The sequence below is a fragment of the Chlorocebus sabaeus genome, chromosome 10, assembly GCF_047675955.1.
Source record: "Chlorocebus sabaeus isolate Y175 chromosome 10, mChlSab1.0.hap1, whole genome shotgun sequence".
NCBI classification, from domain to species: Eukaryota; Metazoa; Chordata; class Mammalia; order Primates; family Cercopithecidae; genus Chlorocebus; species Chlorocebus sabaeus.
The window spans coordinates 26670858-26693804 of record NC_132913.1 but is presented as its reverse complement, the minus strand read 5'-3'; the positions used below and the strand labels follow the sequence as shown (position 1 = coordinate 26693804).

General features: G+C 33.9%; 1 pseudogene; it reads left to right on the top strand.

Moving 5' to 3' along the window:
• The first annotated feature begins 8706 nt into the window (after positions 1–8706).
• On the top strand, positions 8707–9396 carry LOC103217021 (ATP synthase subunit O, mitochondrial pseudogene; annotated as a pseudogene).
• The last annotated feature ends 13551 nt before the right edge of the window (positions 9397–22947 follow it).

Genomic DNA, 22947 nt, shown 5'->3' with positions numbered 1-22947 from the left:
GAAAAATATCAGTAATAATTGGAGAAAGAAAAAATAGACCAACCTTCTTATTAAAAGTATGTTTTACTTTTTGGAGCCAAGCTAAACATGACCAGGAATTTTATTTGCCTCATTATTTAACAAAAATGAAAAAGAAAGATTAATGCTAAGCAATACTAATAAGAAAAATGAAGTAGGGTAAAAATAAACTGAATTAAGACAAAATTTTACAAATATAAGGTTAATGAGCTAGGATAATTACATAATGTTAAGAGATGGTTGATATGAAAAAATCTTAAAGAATAAAGTAGAAAAATAAGATTTGAAAAGATAAAACACTTATGAACACAAACTTTAAAAGAGTTTTTTAAAAGCACTAGAAATCTAAGGGATAAAATAACAAGACAAATATATAGGAATGCAAGAACCACTTATAAGGATAGGGGCTAAAAGAAAAATTCAGGCTGTATATAGAAAAGTCCCAAGTTTAACACCCTTGAGAACCAAAAATAGTCTTCTAGGATGAAGTACTAGCAAATCTCTGGAGAATGTCTTGTCTTTACCTCTGTCTTAGTTCATTGAGACTGCTATAAGAAACTATCGTAAACTGGGTAGCTTATAGGCAACAGAAACTTATTTCTCATGGTGCTGGAGTCTGAGCAGAGCTCAAGATAAAAGCACCAGCAGGTTAGTTTCTGGTGAGGGCCCACTTTTGGCCTCATAGTCAGAGTCTTCTTTCTGTGTCCACTTTTATAAAGGCACTAATCCCATTCATGAGAGCACCACCTTCATGACCTAATCATCTCCTTGAGCTGTTTCATGTCCTGCAATGTTATGTGATTGGTTTATTATAACATAGTGCTCAAATGCCACAAGTACTTTCATAATTCTAGTTGATTTTAATTTGTCTGCTCTTGATATACTACATTTACACTGGCCAAATATGAAATCATTGCCACCTTTTAACCTTTTAATATCCACTCTTTAGGAATTATTTTAGCTTGTTCTATGGTACTCACTACAAGAAGTGGGACAAATACTATTTTGCATCAAAGAAAAGGATGCATATTGCTTTGTCTCTTTCTGCACTTGCACTTCTTACTGTATATTTTAAGAACACTAGTAGTAATCTGTGTGGTAAGTTACTTAATCAAGCTTTGTACAGTAAAATATAAGGTCATATTGCTGTATGTTTACTAGTTGCAAAAATATGCTAATGGTACATAATTGCATATTTCCTCACCACACACTTCACCCTCTTAAATGAGGAAATAGCTGTAACAGCATTTCATACTCTGGAGGGGCCATTTCTTCTTAAAAGGAAGTTTGATACATAAGTTTTTCTTCCAAAAGGATTTCACCAGAAAATATAGCATACTGAGATGGGCAAAATACAGCTTTTTGCTCTCTCTCTATACATCATTAATGTCGGCTGTTTAAAAATGGATGTCTCTGAGCCAGTTTGCAGCATGTTTTATGGCTGCAAAAGGATTTAGTGTAGACATAAGTCAGAATATGATTTGTTCCTGACACCAGATACTGCCTGTGACGTTTTGTCGAGAGAGAATAATGAAGGGAAGCTGCCGCATAGATTCTATTCATTAGACTTTTCTTTTTAATCAGGTCACAGTTCGAAACCTTCTGACAGTGCCGGTTCTGCACTGATCCAAGGATTATCACGGTTGATGGACAGTAAGTATTCCACCTCAACTTCATTTCAACTGATGACTGGTTACAGTTTGCTAATGCAGCATTTATTTTTATATTAGAATATGAGAGGAGGAAAGAGTTCACTGAGTAATTTTCTTTTAAGATTAATTCAATAGAAGGAGAATGCTAAAATTTTTCTGTCACTTGTCAACTTAACAAAACTGCAGAACTGATACATTTGAAAGTGAGTACATTCAACTTCCGGAGTTTGAAGGCCTCTATAAAAATCGCTTCTAAAAGTTGAAACCAGGAAATTTCTGATTTGAAAGTCAGTATAATATGATGAAAGCGATCAATCACAAAAGCTGGTGAGGATTAAGAATAGCAATAGTTCATTGCTAAAAATTTGCATATAGCTAAGTAGTTATTTCTTTTTAACATATTGCAGCCAAATCTGAACATTCTCCTGAACAACTTAAGATTTACGGGTCTCATGAAGGAGGTCAATCCTCATTACCTGGCAGGACTCATCATTCCCTGCAGCTTCACTTCTCCTAAATAGGAAAATTCAACTATTCTAATCAGCTTGAGACTCATTTTCTGAACTCAGTTATAAAGTTTTTGTGTTGTCATCTTTCACTGGTTTGACCCATATAGCTTACCAAAATGGATTTATTATATCCGTGTGTCTGTGCCATCTCTACTTTTTTCTATTAATTTCTGCTATGTTGTCATAAACATATTCTCTACTCTTTTAGACCTATCAGTGAAATTGATTTTAAAAAGTACTCACTACAAAATTAAATCAAAATTGATAATATTCTAAATGTAAGACCTAAAAATACAAAACTCTTAAAAGAAAGTTTAAAAGTAAAATTTCATTACAGAGTTTTAGGCAATAGTTTCTTAGATATGACACCAAAAAGACAAGCAACAACAACAACAAAAATAAATAAGTTGAGCTTCATCAAAACTAAAGTCTTTTATTAGTACAGCCATTATGGAAAACAATACAAACTTTCCTCAAAATTAAAAATAGAACTACCATTTAATAGTAATCCCACTACTGAGTATACTCAAAGTACATGAAATCAGTATGTTGAGGAGACATCTGCAGTCCTGTGTTCATTGAAGCGTTATTCATAATAGCCAAGATATGGAAGCAACCTAAATGGCCATCCACGAATGAATGGTTAAAGAAATTGTGTTATATACACACAATGGAATATTATTCAGCCATAACATAGAAGAAAATCTTGTCATTTGTGACAACATGGATGGATCTGGAGGATACTATGTTAAATGAAATAAACCAGACACAGAAAGACAAATACTGCAAAATTTCACATATGTGGAATGTAAAAAAGTTGGACTTATAGAAACAGAGAGTAAATGGTGATTACCGAAGGCTGGTGGGTGGCATAATTGGTAAATGTTATTCAAAAGAAACAAAATTTCAGGTAGACAGGAGAAATACCTTCAAGGGACCTATTATACATTATGGTGACTATAGTTGACAACAACATACTGTATATGTGAAAATTGTTAAAAAAGTAGATTGTAAGTGGTCTCACTCCCAAAAAACTGATACAGATGTGAGGTAACACATATGCTAATTAGATTTAGTCATTCCACAATGTATACATATATTGAAACATCATATTATACACCATAAATATATACAATTTTTACTTGTCAATTAATTAAAAATAAACTTTTTGTGTTGAAATTAATTCCATTAAGAAAGTAAAAAGACAAACCACAGAATGAGATAAAATATTTGCAAATTATATATCTGATATGAAACTTATGCCCAGAATGTATAACTAACACTCATAACTCAATAATACAAGAAAAATGAACCATTTTAAAAATGGGTTATGCATCTGCATAGCCATTTCTCCAAAGATACACAAATAGAAAATAAGCACATGAAAATATGTAAAAATACTTTTAAAATAATGTGTCAGTAGGAAAATCTAAATCAATACTATAAGGAGATACAACTCTGCACTCACTAAAATGGCTACAATGAAAGATATAGATAATAACAGATGTTGGCAAGATTGTGGAGAAACTGAAACCATTATACATTGCTGATGAGAATGTAAAAGGTAGAGCTGCTTTGGAAAACAGCCTGGCAATTCCTCAAAATGTTTAATATACAGTTATCATATGACCCAGTGATTCCATACCTAGATGTACGCTCAAGAAAACAGGTGTTCACACAAATGCACAGACACACACACAAATAAAATATACAAATAAATGTTCATAGCAGCATTACTCATAATAGCCCCAAATTTAAAACAACTCTATTTTCCTTCAATTAATGAATGCATAAACAAAATATGGTATATTTATACAATAGAATATTACTCGGCAATACAAAAGAATGAAGTAGGCACAAGGAGGAGCTTCAAGACAGCTAACTATAGGCATTTCATACTCACCTCCTCTTCTAAGAAGAACCAAATGGTGAGTAGATAACCACACTTTGAGTAGATCATCCAAGAAAGAACACTGAATTCAACAAAAAAGTAATAGGAAATATCTAAAATAAGGAAGATGATGGAAGCAAGGCAGCCTGCTCAGCTAGGATTGGCTGGAAGTCAGGAGAGACTCACCAGTGTGGGTAAAGTGTAAGTGAGAGAATCCCAGAGGACCACGTTTCCACCATGGACTCACCAAATCCTGTCAAGAGAGAACCCCTCAAATGTCATGGGCCATGAAACTAACATAGGAAGCTGTCAGGAGACCGTGTGATGGTACTGCTACAGGGAGGAAGGTCACACTGAATCCCACACACTCCTTGAGACCTAAGCAGCTACAGCAAGGAGTCATTGTAGAGCTCTATCCCCAACAGACTATACACTGTCCTGTAGCCCAGTGGTGCTGTAGGTGAGGCACAAGAAAAGAGCAGACTGCTGCCCCCAGAGCTGAGACATGAGTGACTATGGACTACTGAAGACAGGGCTGAGGCATGATTGAGATGTAAGCTACTACCACTGGATCTGAGGTGTGAACAACTGCAGGCTACCCTACCTAAAGCTGTGAGTATCAGCTACCACAGCAGGGAATGAATTGCTAAAGCTGCCTGAGCTGAGGCACAAGTAGCACTCATGCTATACAACACCTGCCAGCCTAAACTGCTATCTCTGAGAGTGGCACCTCCCTCTCCAATGGCAAAGCAACAGCGCGACTTCTGATGCCCACCACCCAAGCATTCCAATGGTGGCCTGGGAATCAACCCACCCCTATCTACCGTGATCGGCTCTTGCATGTATCACCAAGAGACCTAAAAACAAGACTCCCTTGCCCAGCTTTGTCTCACATCCCATGCCCGAGTATACAGTGTGGAGGCCAGAGGATTGCCCAACCCAGTCCATCACCATTGACACTAGAACACTCCTCCCAGGCCTGAGGTTAGACCTACCCACCCAGTTATTAATGCCACAATTGGCACCTATCTTCATGTGCCACCTGGGGGCCTAGACACTGGCCTACTCAACTCATTGAAGCCACTGTCACCACCAACACACACCACTCAAGACCTTGAGGGTCATCCCACCATTGCCAATGTGATCACTCATGCCATATGACTGGCCAGGGAACAGAGAAGCCTCTCATCTACCTGACCTACTACTGCCACTACTGGAATCCAGATAAGGCACATGGAGGTCACAGGATTGACCTGATTTGTTAACACCAGTGTCAGTGTACACTACTCTGGAATCCAAGGGCAGACACACTGAACCCACTGCTACCACCACCGGGGCCCAAAGACTGGCCTACCTGGCATCCCTGTCCCCAGAAAAACTTCACCACAGCCCCCATGAAAAACTACACTCTAAGCAACGGAGAAAATCACACATACCACTGACACTGTTTACAGTGAAGAAATCATACAGAGACTGCATTACCACACACCAAGAAGTAAAGCCCAAGTGCCCTACCCAATTAACACTACAGATACATACTCAGAAAAGTCATCTCCTATGAAAGCAAATTCAAAAAACTGGAAAAAGAGCCTGTTATATCAGATGTGTAGACATCAAAATGAGAGCACAGGAAACACACACAAAAACAAGGAAATATGACACCTCTAAAGGAACGAAATAACTTTTGAGAAATAGATCCCAATCAGAAAGAACTTCATTAAATCTTGTAAAAACAAGTCCAAGTATTGTTTCTGAAGTAGCTCAGACTAAATTCTAAATATATATGGATTCAACACTGGAGCACTCAGATTCATAAAGCAAATATTATTAAATCTAAAGAGAGAGACTCAAATAGTGGGAAACTTCAATACCCAACTCTTAGCATTAGACTGATAATCAAGACAAAATATCAACAAAGAAACATTAGATTTAAAGTGAACTTTAGACCTAACAATCAACAAACATTTTAAACAATAACTGCAGAATACATGTTCTTCTCATCAGTATGTGGAACATTCTCCAGAATAGACCACATGTTAGACCACAAAACTAGTTTCAAAAAAAATTCAAAAACCTAAAATAATATCAAGTATCTTCTCAGACCACACTGGAATAAAACTAGAAACCAATACCAAGAGAAACTTTGGAAACCAAATAAATACATAGAAATTAAACAACATGCTCCTGAATGACCATTGAGTATATTAAAAAATAAAAATGCAAATTAAACAATTTCTTGAAACAAATGAAAATGAAAAAAAATACCCAAACCTTTGGGATACAGCAAATGCAGAGCTAAGAGGGAAGTTTATAGCAATCAATTCCGATATAAAAAAGTACAGATTGAAATAAACAATCTAATGATGCAGCTCAAGGAATTAGAAAAGCAAGAACAAACCAAACCCAAAATTAGCAGAATGAAAGAAATAATATACATGAGAACAGACCTAAATGAAGTAGATGTAAAAATACAAACGATTACCAAAATGAAGAAGTTACTTTTTTGTAAACAAACAAAAGTGATACACCACTCGCTGACGAACCAAGAAAAAAGAGAGACGATGCAAATAAACAAAATCAGAAATGAAAACAGAGACAATACAATTGACGTCACTGAAATACAAATGATCGCTAACAAACGGGACAACCTAGAAAAAGTAGATACATTTCTGCACGTGTACAAGCTACCAAGATTGAATCAGGAAGAAATAGAAAATCTGAACAGTCAAATAACGAATAGTGGAATTGAATCAATAATAAAAAAGTTTCACAATAAAGAAAATTTCAGGACTGGATGGATTCACTACTGAATTCTATGGAGCATATAGAGAAAAGCTAATATCAATCCTCCTGAAACTAATTCAAAAAATATGAAGAGTAGAGGATTATCTGTAATTCACACTGCCCAAAGCAATCTATAGATTCAATGTAATCCCTATCAAAATAACAATTTTATTTTTCACAGAAGTAGAAAACCTTAGCTTACAATTTATATAAAAGAAAAAAAAAAAAAAAGCCAGAATATACAGAGCAATCCTGAGCAAAAAGAACAAAGCTGAAACATTACACTACTTGACTTTAAAATATATAACAAGCTTATCATAACCAAAACCACATGATATGGTATAAAAAAAGAGATACAGACCAATGGAGCAGAATTGAGAACATACAAACAAATACATATATATTATAGCAAACTCATCTTTGACAAAAACATCAAGAACATACAATAGCAAAGGATACCCTCTTCGATAAATGGTGCTGGGAAAATTAGATATCTATGTACAGAAAAATGAAACTGGACCTCTATCCCTCACTATATACAAAAATTAACTCACAATGGATTAATAACATAAATGTAAGACCTCAAAATATAAAACTACTAGAAAAAATAGGGAAAACATTTCAGGAGATTGATCGAGGTAAATATTTTATGGTTAACACCGCAGAAGCACAGACAACTAAAACAAAAATAGACAAATGGGACCATATTAAACTAAAAAGCTTCTGCACAGCAAAGAAAAAACAGTAAAGAAACAAGCTGTAGAATGGGAGAAAATATTTGCAAATTATTCATCCAACCATGGACTAATATCTAGATAAGAAACCCAAACAACTCAGCAATAGAAAATGAAACAACTAATCTCATTAAAAATAGGCAAAGGACACGAATAGATAGTTCTCAAAAGTAAACATGCAAATACAGAACAGGTTTATGAAAAATTGCTCAATATCACTAATCATCAGAAAAGCAAAAATAAAAACTGCAATGAGATATCTTATTACTCCAGTTAAAATAGCTCTTATTAAAAAGATAAAACATAACAATAACATGCTGGCAAGGATGTGGGTAAAGAGGAAACTCCTATGTACTGTTGGTGGAAATGTAAAAACAGTATGGAAATTTTTCAAAACATTGAAAATAGAAGTACAATACCATCCAGCAATCCTACTACTGGCTGTCTAACCAAAGAAAATCATTATATCAAAGGGATACTTGCCTCCTCATGTTTATTGCAGCACTATCTGAACTAGCAAACATATGGCATCAACCTAACAGTATCCATCAACAGATGAATGAATAAAGAAAATATGGTGTGTGTATACAAAGGAATACTATTCAGCCATAAAAAGAATGAAATCATGTTATTTGCAGCAACACAGTGAAACTGGAATCACTATGTTAATTGAAATATCCCATGTACAGAAAGACAAATCTCATATTCTCACTCATATGTGGGAGCTAAAAAAGTAAGTCTCATATAGGTAGAGTAGAATAATAGATACTAGAGCCTGAGAAGGTGGGGTGAATGGGAAGAGGGATAAAAAGAGGTGTGTTAACAGGTACCAACATACAGCTAGATAAAAAGTTTAAGTATAGTTAGTTACAATGTATTGTATATTTCAAATAGTTAGTTGCAATGTATTGTATATTTCAAAATAGATAGAGGAGATAACTTAAATTGTTCCAAACATAGAAATGATAAACACTCAAAATGATGGACACCTCAAATATCCTGACTTGATCATTACATACTCTATCCATGTAACCAAATATCACATGTAACCCATAAATATGTAAAATACTGTGCATCTATAAAATTTTGTTATAAAAGAACATCAGAACAGTGAGAAGATGGGCGCCCCAGCAGTGTCCGGGCTCTCCCGGCAGGTGCGATGCTTCAGTACCTCTGTGGTCAGACCATTTGCCAAGCTTGTGAGGCCTCCTGTTCAGGTATACAGTATTGAAGGTCGCTATGCCACAACTCTTTATTCTGCTGCATCAAAACAGCGTAAGTTGAAGCAAGTAGAAAAGGAGTTGTTGAGAGTAGCACAAATCCTGAAGGAACCCAAAGTGGCTGCTTCTGTTTTGAATCCCTATGTGAAGCATTCTGTTAGAGTGAAAAGCCTAAATGACATCACAGCAAAAGAGAGGTTCTCTCCCGTCACCACCAACTGGATCAATGTGCTTGCTGAAAATGGTCGCTTGAGCAATACCCAAGGAGTCGTTTCTGCCTTTTTTACCATGATGAGTGTCCATCGCGGAGAGGTACCTTGCACAGTGACCACTGCATCTCCTTTAGAAGAAACCATACTCTCTGAATTAAAAACTGTCCTCAAGAGCTTCGTAAGTCAAGGCCAAGTATTGAAATTGGAGGCTAAGACTGATCCGTCAATCACTGGTGGAATGATTGTGCGCATTGGAGAGAAATATGTTGGCACGTCTGTCAAGACCAAGATTCAGAAGCTGGGCAGGGCTATGCGGGAGGTTGTCTAAGTGTTGATTTTCTGTCATCAGTGAAAATTCTTAAACTTGGAGCAACGATAAAAAAACTTCCAGAACAGATCAAAAAAAAAAAAAAAAAAAAAAAAAAAAAAAAGAAAAAGAACATCAGAAAAAAGACAAAAATGCTTATACATGCTATGACATTGTTAAGCCTTAAAAATGTTATGCTAGGTTAAACCAGTCACAAAAGACTATACGTTGTGTAATTTCATTTATATGTAATGCTTAGAAAAAAAAAGATACAGAAAAAACTCAATTAGCGGTTATTCAAGCCAGCCAGGAAGGAAGGAGGGGACTGGGTGACGAATGACCGTTAATAGGTACAAGATTTCTTTATGGGGTAATAAAAATGTTATAAAATTAGATTTTTGTGATGATTGCTCAACTCAGAGGATATACTGAAAACCATTGAACTATATACTTTAAATAGGTGAGTTTGTGATATGTGAGTTATATCTCACTAATGCTGTTTAAAAATGGATACTAGCAACAAAAAAGAATATTGACTTTTAACTGTTGCTTAAAAATAACTGGAAGTCTACGAATCAATCTATATCATTTGGCTGTAATACATTTTTGAGTCAAAACACCAATTTGTTGTTTAATTCTTTTATCATCTTTTAAAAAGAGGAAATAGAGTAGAATAAATCAAAATGGACCGTAATAGAAGGGATAGAATAGAATAGAATAGAATAGAATAGAATAGAATAGAATAGAATAGAATAATCAGAGAAGAAAAGGAAAAAAACATAATAGAACACATAATGATCTTATGTATGAGTTACATTTTAAGTCTGGTGATCAAAATGCATTAAAAATGCTGATGTATGTATAATCTACATCCTTTCTACCACTTACCCTCTCTGCCAGGCAAATAGATGAAACTAATGTATCTTCACATAAAATTTCATGTTTAAATGTCTACTTACTCTGTACCTTTGCTGTTTGTCACATGAATGGGATTTCACCTTTCTATAAACATGACAGAATTTTATGAGAAAGGAGAATCTATCACTTTTCCAGAGGAAAAAATCCTGGATTTTAGCCAATGTTTATATGAATTACAACAGTGGTATAAACTATATCATTTTGGCAGGACACTTAGTTGTCCTTGTTTTCATCTGCTTATTTTTGTTGTTGTTCAGCTTTGGTGTTCCTTAAAGTGTTATACCTTTTAACCAAAGTGACACAGGTTCATATTTGGCTCAGCTCTCATTGCTTATGGTACAGCTCATGAGAAATTGCCAAACAAGAGTTTGCTATATCTGAGAGGGTTTTAACTCTAATATAGAAGTATCTTCCATCAAAAAAAGCATAATAAAACAATCTTCTTTGTTCCAGTACCTCAGGGAGCACACAGCCAGCAGAAGACAGAGTCATAAAGAGGGTACTGAAATTACAGACAGAAATACCCATAATGGCAGCCTTACAAGGCTCTTCACATTAATTCATAAAGTAAGCAGGGTTTGTAGAGTATATTTGAGGAAGAAGAAAAGAAGTCCCCACTAATTTGTTAATTACAAGGTCTCATATAAGATTAGACTTCACTTAAATGAATGAGTAAAGCCAACACCAGTTGGGGATTGGTTGTAAAGCTTTTCAGAACAACCCAGGTGCTTTGTTTGGTACAGATGATGTCAAGAAGGAGTCAGTCTGACGATATATGTAGGGGACCTGAGAACTACGAAGATGCAATGAGAAGCCAAGATGCTTACAGACTGTATCAAAACTCTGTTGCTCCAAACCAATGCTATATTACAAGAAAAAAATTCAGACTGATATTACACTCCCTGCCAATGTATGATTTCTATTGTGTTAATTTCAGCTTGGTGACCTTATTTTTAAAATAGTCATGACATTCAGAGTACCAAGAGCTCAGCTGCTCCCAAGAGTATCATCTGTTCTGCATTAGAAAGCTTTAAACTGAAGAACAAAGTTTCCCCCGGTAATGTTATATATAGGGATATTATGTTATATATAAGGTTATATATAGGAATGTTATATGTAGGGATGTTATACATAGGGATGTTATGTTATATATAGGGATCCCTGGGCCACACAATTCTTCTGACTCTCAAAAAGTCAAGTAATTTCTCCTCCTTTTAAAAGGCTGTCTTCATGGGGTTTATTTCCTCTTAGATGTTCTACTAAAAAAAACATAATACCTTGAGATAAACATTCTATAGATTTTCCAGGTGGCCAGTTTATATGGTCCTATTTCTCCCAAGATCAGAACAGAGTTTCCCCTATCACCAACAAAAATCTTAGTTGTGAGACAGTAAAACTAAACCTTTTTACTCAACAGCTTGAAGTTTCACATTAGCCTATCTCTGTTGTTTCATGCAGCATAAGAAGTGATGGATGAAGGCTTAGGAGTTAGAAAGAACCAAGTTAAAACAACAACTCTTCTACTTATCACCCACACCACCTCAGGCATCAGTTAACTTCTCTGTTCCTTATATAATTAGAATAATAACACATGGTAGTTTTTATAAAATAATTATAGAGTGTTAAAATGTAATAATTAAGGTAAGTCTCAATCTAACAAATTTCAATTGAGTTTATTATTTGGGGATAACAGAAAGTTTAGTAGTCTTTCTGTATCTTTGTATCTTACTGATTTTCTTTTACTTGCTGTATTTTCCCTTTCAGATCTCATTGTGGCCTTTACTCATTAGCGGCAAAAACAGTACTCTTGCTTCTCTCTTTGAATATGCCGAAATTGTTAATATGCAGAAATTGAACAGAAATCAAACACACTGTCATCTCTTAGGACTAAAATATACAGAAAGAGAAAAAGTGAGCATAATTTTGCTCCAAAACACTGGATGTTGTTTATGCCTAGGGTAAAATTTTTCAGTTTCAGCAGTATTGGCATTTGAAGCTGGATGACTTGTTGTTGTGGGGGACTGTCCTGTATATTATGAAATTTTTAGCAACATTTCTGGCTTCAAGCTACTAAATGAAAGTACCACCACCCCTTTCCATATAGGAATCAGCTTGTTGTTGCTCTAGCTTTCTGCCTGAAGAGTCTCTAGGCTGCAGGAGAGAAAGAAGAACCCAGGCGGAGCCCACTGGAATTCATGAGTTGAGGGGATGGAGCTGAGATTCAATAGAAACCACAGTATTTAGAGTTTGCTGTATAGATATATCGAAAAAGATACATGACACGGCAGGAGAAAACATAGAAACCTGGGAGTGAGTTGAATCAGTGAACACAATAGATTAGATTTCTGAGGAAAAGCCATACAGCAAACCAAACAGAGAGAAGAGAGTGAGCAGAGCGACACCTTGGTCACTCGAGAACAAATCAAAGATGTAGGTCAAAAACCCGTCAAAGAAAAGTCCAGAAACTTATGAAGATGGAAAGCTAGGGCAAAGCAAGAAAGCCAGCATGCAGGCAAGTCGCTGGAGCAGGAGACGTGAGACACAAACTGCAAGATACTATGATAATAAGATCACTACCTGAAACTCAGAAAGAGTCAGATGATCTTTCCACTATTCTAAAAGTCAATTTGAGAACCTGCAGTGGAAGCAAATAAAAAAGCTGATAGAACATTAGACATTTGAAGATTATGGTAGATCCTCACACTTAGCCAACCACACATGAGTCAGAAGTACTTATAAAATTACCAAATAACTAAGAGATACAAGGCATCTCTATATTGCACATTATAGAGTGTTACATACTAAAGGGTTAAGCTAGATCTTAGATCCTTCTCTCATTCGTATGCATGGAACTCAATTATTTTGTGAATCTCTAAAATGTTTGCTTTCTTTCTTAGACCTGGCACCTTACTTTGATGCCCTGTTTGGTTATGAGAGTGTTCCTGTCAATATGTCTTGCTTCCTCAACTAAATTCTGTGTCTCTTAAGGTCAAGAACTTCATCTTCTTTGCATTTCCCATGCTGCTTAGAAAAATGCTAAGTATTTAGAAGATGCTCTGTTAACCTGTCTAGAATGAATAATGAATATTACTATTCCCTGTGTGTGAGCATCTGTTTCAGAAATGACATGAGAGAACTGAGAGGTTTGGGAAGACATTTCATGACATTGTGGGTTTGGGGGGTTCATGTTATAGCACTAGAAATGATATTAAGTTGGTCACCTGGGTCTAATTTATTATGTAAATCTTAATGAATATAAAATGATATTAAATTAAACAATGAATTTAAATGAGGAGATTTAATGAGAAATTTCCATCTGCATATTTCATCTGGGCCACTGTTACTGCTTCCCAAACTCTATATTAGGATACTCAGGTGTTCTGAGAAGATCAATGAACATAACATCCTGGACTTTTACAATCCATTTAGCCATTTTAAGATGACAGAATAGAACAAGTGAGAGTCAGTCACAAAAAGAAAAAGGAAGATGAAAGATGTGTGATGGTGGAAGGGGGTAGCAAGGGATGTGTGCTTGCATATGTGTCTACAGACATACAATTTTTATGATTTCACATATATTTATGGACTAAATTTCTCTAGTATTCATCATTAAGTTTCTGAGAATAATGTTTATACATTATCTTAGACAAGCACAAAAACATGTGCTGAAGGCTACCTTATATTACTTATGTTTGGAAAGGACACATGTTGAAAATGATTGAGGGGGAAGAAAACTGACTTTAGGCTAAGATTTCTAAGGTTTCATGGGAATAAGAAGTGAAAGTGATATGAAGTTCAAAGTCATTCTCACCAGGGTGAAGTTCCAATGTTAGTCATTGCTGTCTGGCAAACCAATAAAATTAGTTACAACCATAAAGCTACTACAACCATTCATTTAAGATGTTTCATTGAGTAAAACTAATTCTACACAACAGAAAATTCCGTAACTTTGCTGATAACTTAGCTCTTTTTTCTCTCTTTGAAAAATGTCACTACGCTTACTTGTGTATTAAAATACAATTTAAAATATATGAAGAATGTGTAGAATTGTGTAAATTTATATAATGTAATAAAAAATGTTAAATTGCCAAATGGTACATATGTTTTGATTATAATGATATAAAATTTTATAGGCATATGAACAAAATAGAGAAAATATAAGAACTTTAATTGTGCTAGGTTGTAGAGTTGTAGATGATTTAAAATGTGCTGAAATATTGTGAAAATACAGTTTTCCTTTTTTAACAAATTATAACATAAACAGTTTAAAAAATAAGATCACCTTTTTTAACCAGATACCCTTACAGTTTTTATGGAATTCCCCAGGCTGACACATTAATCAAATAAAATGTCCATCCCATGTCTTTGATGTCATTGTTTTACTTTCTCATTTCCTTACATTAGAGGCAAAAGATCCATATCAAATTATGCCATGCCTTTTGATAAATACATTTATGTGAAAACATATAACTCATAACTCTTGTTTTTTTTCACCAAAGAAAGTAGCTGATAATAAAAAATGTTCCATTTTTCATAGTACAAGCTCTGCCAATTTGAGCTTGTTGATGCATTTAAGTGTGATGACATTAATTACACTGGCAAACACTCCAAAAGTGCACTTTCTTTTATAGCAAAATGTCTTTTAAATAAAATGTTTTCAAACCTGACTAAGAAAATTTAGAAGGGAGATAAGCCTCATTATTACTTATCATTATTATAAATATTAAACTCTTTTATGTCATAAATTATAGATCCTTAAAAATGAATTATCAGCTTCAAGCTAAATACTAAAATAATTTTATTTCATAGCAATATATCTCAAAGCAATGTGTGCATAATTATAACTTCTGGTATGTTATTAGAGCTAAATTTTGATACGATACATTTTTAAAACTTTGTATTTTAAGTTTAATATTTTTCCAATTTTTAAAAAAATATTGCATATTTGATCAAAGTGGTTGTGATTTAAGATGTAAAAATTCCCCGTTTTTGGTAAACAAAGTCTTGTCAGAGGATGAGTAGAAAGACTGCCATAAACTATATAGCTACGAAAAGGCTAACTTATATATTAGGAACAGTTTTACTGCAGAAAATTTAAATTGGCTTCAAATGTTTATACCCTCCTACTTTCTACTGCACCAACTCTATAATGAGGTAGGTCAATTGAGCTTTTTTACTTCCTTTCAAAAATAGCACAAAAACAGTTCATAATAATTATGTTGAGTGAGAATTCGAGATTGAAAATTATCTGCAAGAATATATATATCTTCCTTCTCCCGACACCATCAAACGTGTTTCTCTCCTTTATTCCCCAGATCGGTTGAGGAATTACCATACATTCAGTACCCCCGAGCTACCTCTGTGGAAGTAAGGTTTTGGTGTCAGTTCAGCAATCAAATAAACTGGGGTTTTCTTGGAACTTCAGTATCTGTAAGCAACAAGTATCAGAGCAAATTAGCTAAACTCTTTTAGATTCAGGATTTTCTCTCGTTTCAGGGGATGATTACCCAATTTTCCATGATATAATTCTTAAGCATTGCATGTCTGTAACAAAATATCTCACGTAACTCATAAATACACATACCTACTATGTACCCACAAAAATTAAGAACTACTCATTTTTAAAATGAGGATAATGACATCTATTTGTTAAAGTTGTTATAAGTATTAAGTAATACTCTTTAAGTAGGTAATATTTATTTGAATTCCTGCCTCCCCTTCATCTCTAATATCCAAACAGCAAACAAATCACAAAATTTCCAACTTTAAAAAATGCCTCTCATATGTGAAAACCTTTTCCTACCAACTGTCTCTCATGATCTTCCCTCTCCTCCTCATTCTATTTATCTTCTGCAACATTATTAATGTTCCCTTTCTCAAAATCCATCCAGTTATATCATGTGTCACCATTTACAATGACTTACTGTTAATTCATTCTTGTTTATATTCTAAAAGCCAACAACTTGGCATGCCATTCAGCACTGGCCCAGTCTGGGTTCATCTCACATCCTATGTTTTGGGTTTTACTGTAACCACATCGCAGTTAGTGTTCAACAAACACTCATACATCTATGACTTTGTCTACACTAATCTCTCTACCTAAAATATTATTCCTCAATGTCTCATTTTCATAGCCCATATCAATGTCATCTCTCTGAGGCCTTCCTCATTAGTGTTTCTATAAGTACCCATTTCTAGTACAAACTTGATTATGATATATTGTGAATTTATATGGCATTTACACAGAATTGTGAGCTACTTGAATTCCAACAGCAGTCATTCTGTAAATGGAAAACATTCACATATAGTTTTTGATTAAATAAAAACACCTGCAGATAAACTTAATAAAAGGAAAAGAAATCTTTGTGGTGATTTGACTGTACTTAAATATTAACAGGTTATAATATTTTCAAAGCATGTATTTAAGCAAAATACAACCAGAGTATAAAATTCTACAAGGCCATGTGTTAGCATTATTTCAGAACATATATCTTATGAAGAGCTATATAGCCATCTGCTGTCCACATTTATTTACTCTATGAGCAAGGTACAATGTCTTGATATGTTCAAATCAGGATTCAGGTTCAATTTTCGAAGATCTACTAGGGGGAGAGTGTCTTCACCTTGAAGAACCTGAACATAAAAATAGAAATGTTTTAAATTTCAATATTTAGTGAATACTTAAGTTAAATTGACAAGCTGTACAAATACAAATTCTCTTGGTTTAATTCAAAGAAAAATTGATCAATCTCAACACGTTTAGAAATCATGAACTACAAGTACCAAAAAAATAAAAGTATAAGAGATGTTAAGAATAAGACCAAATATATCATTTATCACAATAATTGTGAACGGCTTAGTACCCCTTTTAAAAGCCAAAGCGGCCAAAAAAATTTCAATTACATTTAAGTAACAGGATGAACAAGGATGTGTCAATATTTCAAGCAAAGACACATAAATTAAAATAGAAATTTAGGCCAAATATATTAGATTGGCAAAATAAAAAGTAGTAAATATGAAAGCAACAAAATAATCAAGGATGAAATACATTTATATAATACACAAGCAGTGCAATGCATAAGGCAAAATTCTTAGAAATACAAGGAAACTTGGAGAAAGCACAATTATAGTGAGGGATTTTAATTTACTTCTCTGCAATTTGAGCAATGAAGAATAAAAAATATGGATTAGTATGAAAACAATGTTAATGGTATAATTAACAGAGGCTACAATTTTTGTTTATAAGACATTTTGTAAAATAATTTTATGTTTGAACATAAGGAGAATGTAAATAAATTCTAAATAGTAAAGGTGCTTTTTCTCTGACCAAAAGTGAGAAACAAACAAACAAAATCAACAATGAAAAGATAAATTACAACAAACACAAAAAATAAAAGTTTAACCATTTTTGAAATGCCTAAAATATTTGTTAAAATTAATATTAGCTTTAAAGTAACTAAACTGCAATGTGATCGAGAAAGTAATGGAAATTATTAAACTAAAAATATAGAAACTATTATAGTTAACAATTATATATTTTAATGCAACTGTGTGTTGTTTGCTTTCTAATATTTTGACATAGACATTTTTGACTGAATCCCAGGCATCTCACTTCTGAAAAATATCCAGGTTGTTCAAGAATCATATATTGAAAAAGATCAATCAATGAGAATCAATATAAATCACTGTACTCAATAGAAAAGTAGAGTCTTAAAGTTTAATTTTTTTAAGTTAAAAAAAGATATATTTAGATTACTTCATTTAATAAAAGACACACACATAAAATCAAAGAAAATATATAAAATTAAAAAATAAAAATAGGCCGTGCACAGTGACTCACACCTGTAATCCCAGCACACTGGGAGGCCAAGACAGCAGATCACTTGAGCTCAGGAGTTCAACACCAGACTGGGCAACATGGCAAAACCCCAACTCTACTAATAATACATAAACATTATCTAGGCATGGTGGTGCATGCCTATAGTCCCAGCTGCTCAGCAGGCCCAGGTGGGAGGATAATCTGAGCCCAGGGAGGTTGAGGTTACAGTGAGCCGTGATTGCACCACTGCACTCCAGCCTTGGTGACAGAGTTAGATCCCATCTCAAAAAAAAATTAATTAAAATAAAAGCAAAGTTAAGAAAACAGAAAATTATAAACATCAAAATTAATAAAAATTATAATGCTTATAAAGGATTTGTAAAACAGACATAGCTAACAAATTTATCTAAAGAAACGCTACAAATATACAATAACATTGAGTCAAAGAAAATAAATGAAGTTAAGTAATCAGAAGTATATTCAATAAAATTTCATGATAAATTTGAAAACTTAGTTAAATTTTAAAATACATTGTTCTTAATTCACTCAAGTAGCTAAACTGACAGCCATAAAACACACAGAAAATATCATCAAAGATTAAGCACTGTATTAGGAGTCAGTGTTTCACAGACAAGTTCTTCTTTTTTCTCTCTATGTTACCTAGCTATTCAGGAACAAAAAAGACATTAAAAAAGGTCATGATTTATTTAATAAATACTTATGTTAAAATAATAATTTACTATAACTTTATTAACTATGCTAATTATAAAATAATATATTACTTAATATCTATAGAGTGCTTGATATACATTCTTCTATTTAAATTATTTTAATTATCATAAAGTCATTTTTAATATAAACAGCATTTCCATGCCCATGTTAGAGATAGGAAGTCTGAAATTTAAGAAGGATGCATGTCTTGCTCAAAATATTTATATGAGGAGAGTTAGAAGTAAATATATGCACCCTCACTGCAGAACTAGTATTTCTGATATCTATGCTATGTGCCCTTAAAATGAAAGTGTCTGGCAACACACAAAAAAAGAACATTTTTAAAATATCAACAATAAGGGAAGAGAGAAAGGGAGAAGAGAGAGAGGGAAGACAAAGAAGAAAACAGAGAAAAGAAAACACACTTAGTCTCACTTACCAATATGCTCAGTGTCTCAGAGGAATACAGAAATGTTACTTCAATTTGCCTTCCATACCTTTCTGATACCTAGTAAGTTTCTTGCTATAGAGTAGTTTCTTTGTATCCGTAACGGATTGGTTCTAAGTGCCCCTTCAGAAACCAAAATTTAAGATGCTCAAGTTTCTTATATAAAATAATGTAGTATTTGCATATAATCAAAGCACATCCTCCTGTGTATTTTAAATCATCTGTAGATTATTTATAATAACTAATACAATGTAAATAGTTTTTATACTGTATTTTTATTTGTAGTTTTAGTTGTTGTTGTTGTTGTTTTTTAACATTTTTGATTCATGGTTGGTTGAGTTCACAGATGTAAAACCCACGGATACAGAGGGCCAACTACACACTTTTTAAACAAGAAAAAAAAAGATACGTTTTAAGTAAAATTATATTATTATAGTTATTTTGACTATATATAAGATTTTCAGAATCTGGAGCAGTTCCAAGACCACACAGTGAAACACAAGGGACAGGTATTTTTGTAATGGTTTCTTCCTAGAAGACAGTGAGAAGATTTCAACACTTTCATTCCAGTGTGGCAATTATTTGAAGAACAGCAAAATAGTTCCCTTTGCAAAATGGCTGAACTCTGAGAATGTTTCTTTCTTTTTGGGTAAAATTATATATGGTAAGACTGTGGATTCCAAGAGAGAGAATTGAAACTGAATATACAAGCCTGATCATGTCTGGTATACCTCAGTGTTCAGGTTTTCAAAGCATATACAAAGAAGGAAATTGATCTGAGGGGACAAACAACTGAGTCAACTCATCCTGCATGCTTCATCAACAACACTAGGTGACTCTCAAGAGATGCTTCAGTCATCATGCCCTTGGGCCAGCATTGCCCGTGGATGGGTCCTATGTCATGGCTCAACTTCTGATTGTGTAGAGTCACCCTTCTGCCCTGAGAGTACTTGGCATCATGACCCCAAGACAGGACTTGAAACCCATATTACTGTCTTTGAAATTGCCTCTATTCACAGCTTACTGTTGGGATCCCATCCCATTATTGCCTTGGCCCACACTTAACAGAATCAGATTACAAAAGCCAAAAGGATTTTGTAAAGAAGCAAGAAAATGAGGAGAAGCAGTGGAAGAAAAGTCAAGAAGTTATATCTCCTTCAAAAGAGCACTGAAGTGAATAGAGCTTTTAACTATAACATAATAGAAAAGAAATGTGGCTTGGAATTTTTCATCTTTTTTTCAATAGTAGAAGCACTGTGAAAATTGTCAGCATCAAAATAGAGTCATTGGTGTTAAAGCCCCTCCCCCCACCCCAAAAAAAACCCTAACAAATAGAGCTGGATAAGGCCGTGAAGGGCGAGTTCTCATGCATAAATGCCTGATAACAAATACTGTCACAAAACACTGCAAACATTAAAACACTGCACACAAGTCATCACAGCCTTACACAGAAAGCACTTCTGAAAGGACATCTGCCTAGCAACTGCCTGTCCAAACTTAGAATGATGTAACCCTTGTCAGTGATACTTGTAGCCAAGGATAATTATCTCAAGATAGTAATGTAATCCTCCTCATTCTTCCTTTAAAAAATTTTGTCTTCCTTTACCTTACTGAATACACACATATGTTATTATGACACACATATTTTCATTGCAATGTCCTATTCTTAAATAAATATCATTTTCTTTTAGAGAATCTCTCTTTATTTGTTATTTAGGTTGACATAAATTGTGTCCAAAACAGGATCTTAAGAAAAATCACTAAAAAAATTTGTTGATTCTTGAAACCTGTGTGAGGTACCCACTTGAAACCTTTGAGCTCTTTGTTTCCACAACTCACCTTTTCTCCTCAAGGTGAGTCTTCTCTCAGACTAAGCCTCCCTCTTTTGCTAGAAGGTTTTCAGTTTATTTGAGATTTGGTTTGGTTTTAAGCCTGTCTTAATAAAAATCTTTACATCCCTCTTGGGATAACCAAATACTTTTTGTATTTTCTGGCAAGTCCTTTCAGGTGTGAAAACAAGCATCTTTCTGGTTGGAGCAGTCTGGTTTCTACAAAATTGGTTCTGCCTCTGAGGCATGACTTTTCTTGTAAAGTTACTTTTGGTTCTCTCTGCATGCCTAATTTAATATTTTGTTTGATATGTGCACCTGGGTTAAATTTTTTGTGAACACTCTTTGTGATTTTATTTTGATTTAGTTACATGCATTCATAAATTACTTGGCACTTTTCCTTTGCTTGTTTCTAAAAATCCTCTGAGAGCAGAAAGAAACACTCTAAATGATGTACACATGGTGGCTAATGCAAAGTGACTAGTCAGTCACCACCATCTAAAATACAGGTCCAAATTTCTGACACTCTGACAGGATTTATAAAATTTTTCACTTCTTTCAGAAAATTAATAAGAAATGTAATGGGACTCTCAAACATTGTGGAATGCCAAAGTTTTATGTGACTCCAACCAACTACACAGTGTAGTTCATTCTTGTGTTCATTTTTAATTGAGGGACAAATTACATCAAGGAAGGTTCAGAGTTAAAATGGTCCCTATTCAAATTCTCTTACAAAACCTGAAAAACAAGTATCAAATGCACATGTTAACTCCCAGAGTTAACACATAGAGCCTTCTATGTTCTTTATAACTGTATTGTCTGTTTGGTTGGTTGGTTGGTTGGTTGTTTTCTGCTATTTTGAATCTCCTGACAGGTCTACTGGTGTTGAAATAAAACTACTGCTTATGGTATTCCAGCCAATATTAAAAATAAAGTCCTAAAGGACTTTTAAATTAGTGGTTTTACAAATTACAAGAACTCCATGCTAATCAACAACCCAAACACATTTTGGAAATGTAAATTTAGGTTTACTTGATAATAATTGCTAGGTTGATAGAACAGTTAATTGAAGGCTTGATAGTCAATGACAAAAGAACTAGATAAAAGTTTATAAAAGTTAGGCTTTCAAATCAAATAGGTCAAAATCCTGAGCTCACAGTAATAATGTACATTGTTTCATCAGGCATACAAATTAATTGTTCTGCCATGCAAGGGCAGAACAAATGAAATAAAAAAGAAAAGAAACTGCTAAAATGCTTTCCTACCCGTTTTGACTAGTTAAGCAAACCAAATAGCAAACAAAAGATAGATTTGTTCCTGAAAAATTAAGATTATTTGAGGATTTTATTTCTCTTCCACAATTCAACCAGTTTTAGCTAAAATGTAAACTTTAAAGATTTAACCTCAACTTATTTGAAACTGAATAAAAAACATTTTAAACTTAAAATACTATGAAAACTGCTTTATCCAAAATTGCAATCCACCGTCTTCACTAGGTTACCTATTGGGGCAAAGAAATTTTGTTCATGTGAACTGATCCTATTTTGTCAGAAGTATTTGGATACAACTATCTTTTGTAAACAAGTTAATTTGTGTTGTTATGTTTATTGCCTTGTGACTAAAATTCTAAATGAAAGCTACAAGATCGCTGTGTGTGTATGTGTGTGTAAAGGTGTTTATACTCATGCACATGCACTATGTTATATTGTGTTTACAAGGTAAAATCTGGCATTGTTAGCCAGAAATCCCTAAGGAATCCTATCCAGCTTGGCTTAAATAAATGAGCACTCATGTAAAATATGTAGCAATTAACTCAAATGCCTTTTACTTCACCCAATTTGAGTTAATCTTTAATAAATAATTTGGTCTTAAACTTGCTGGAAAAATACAAATAG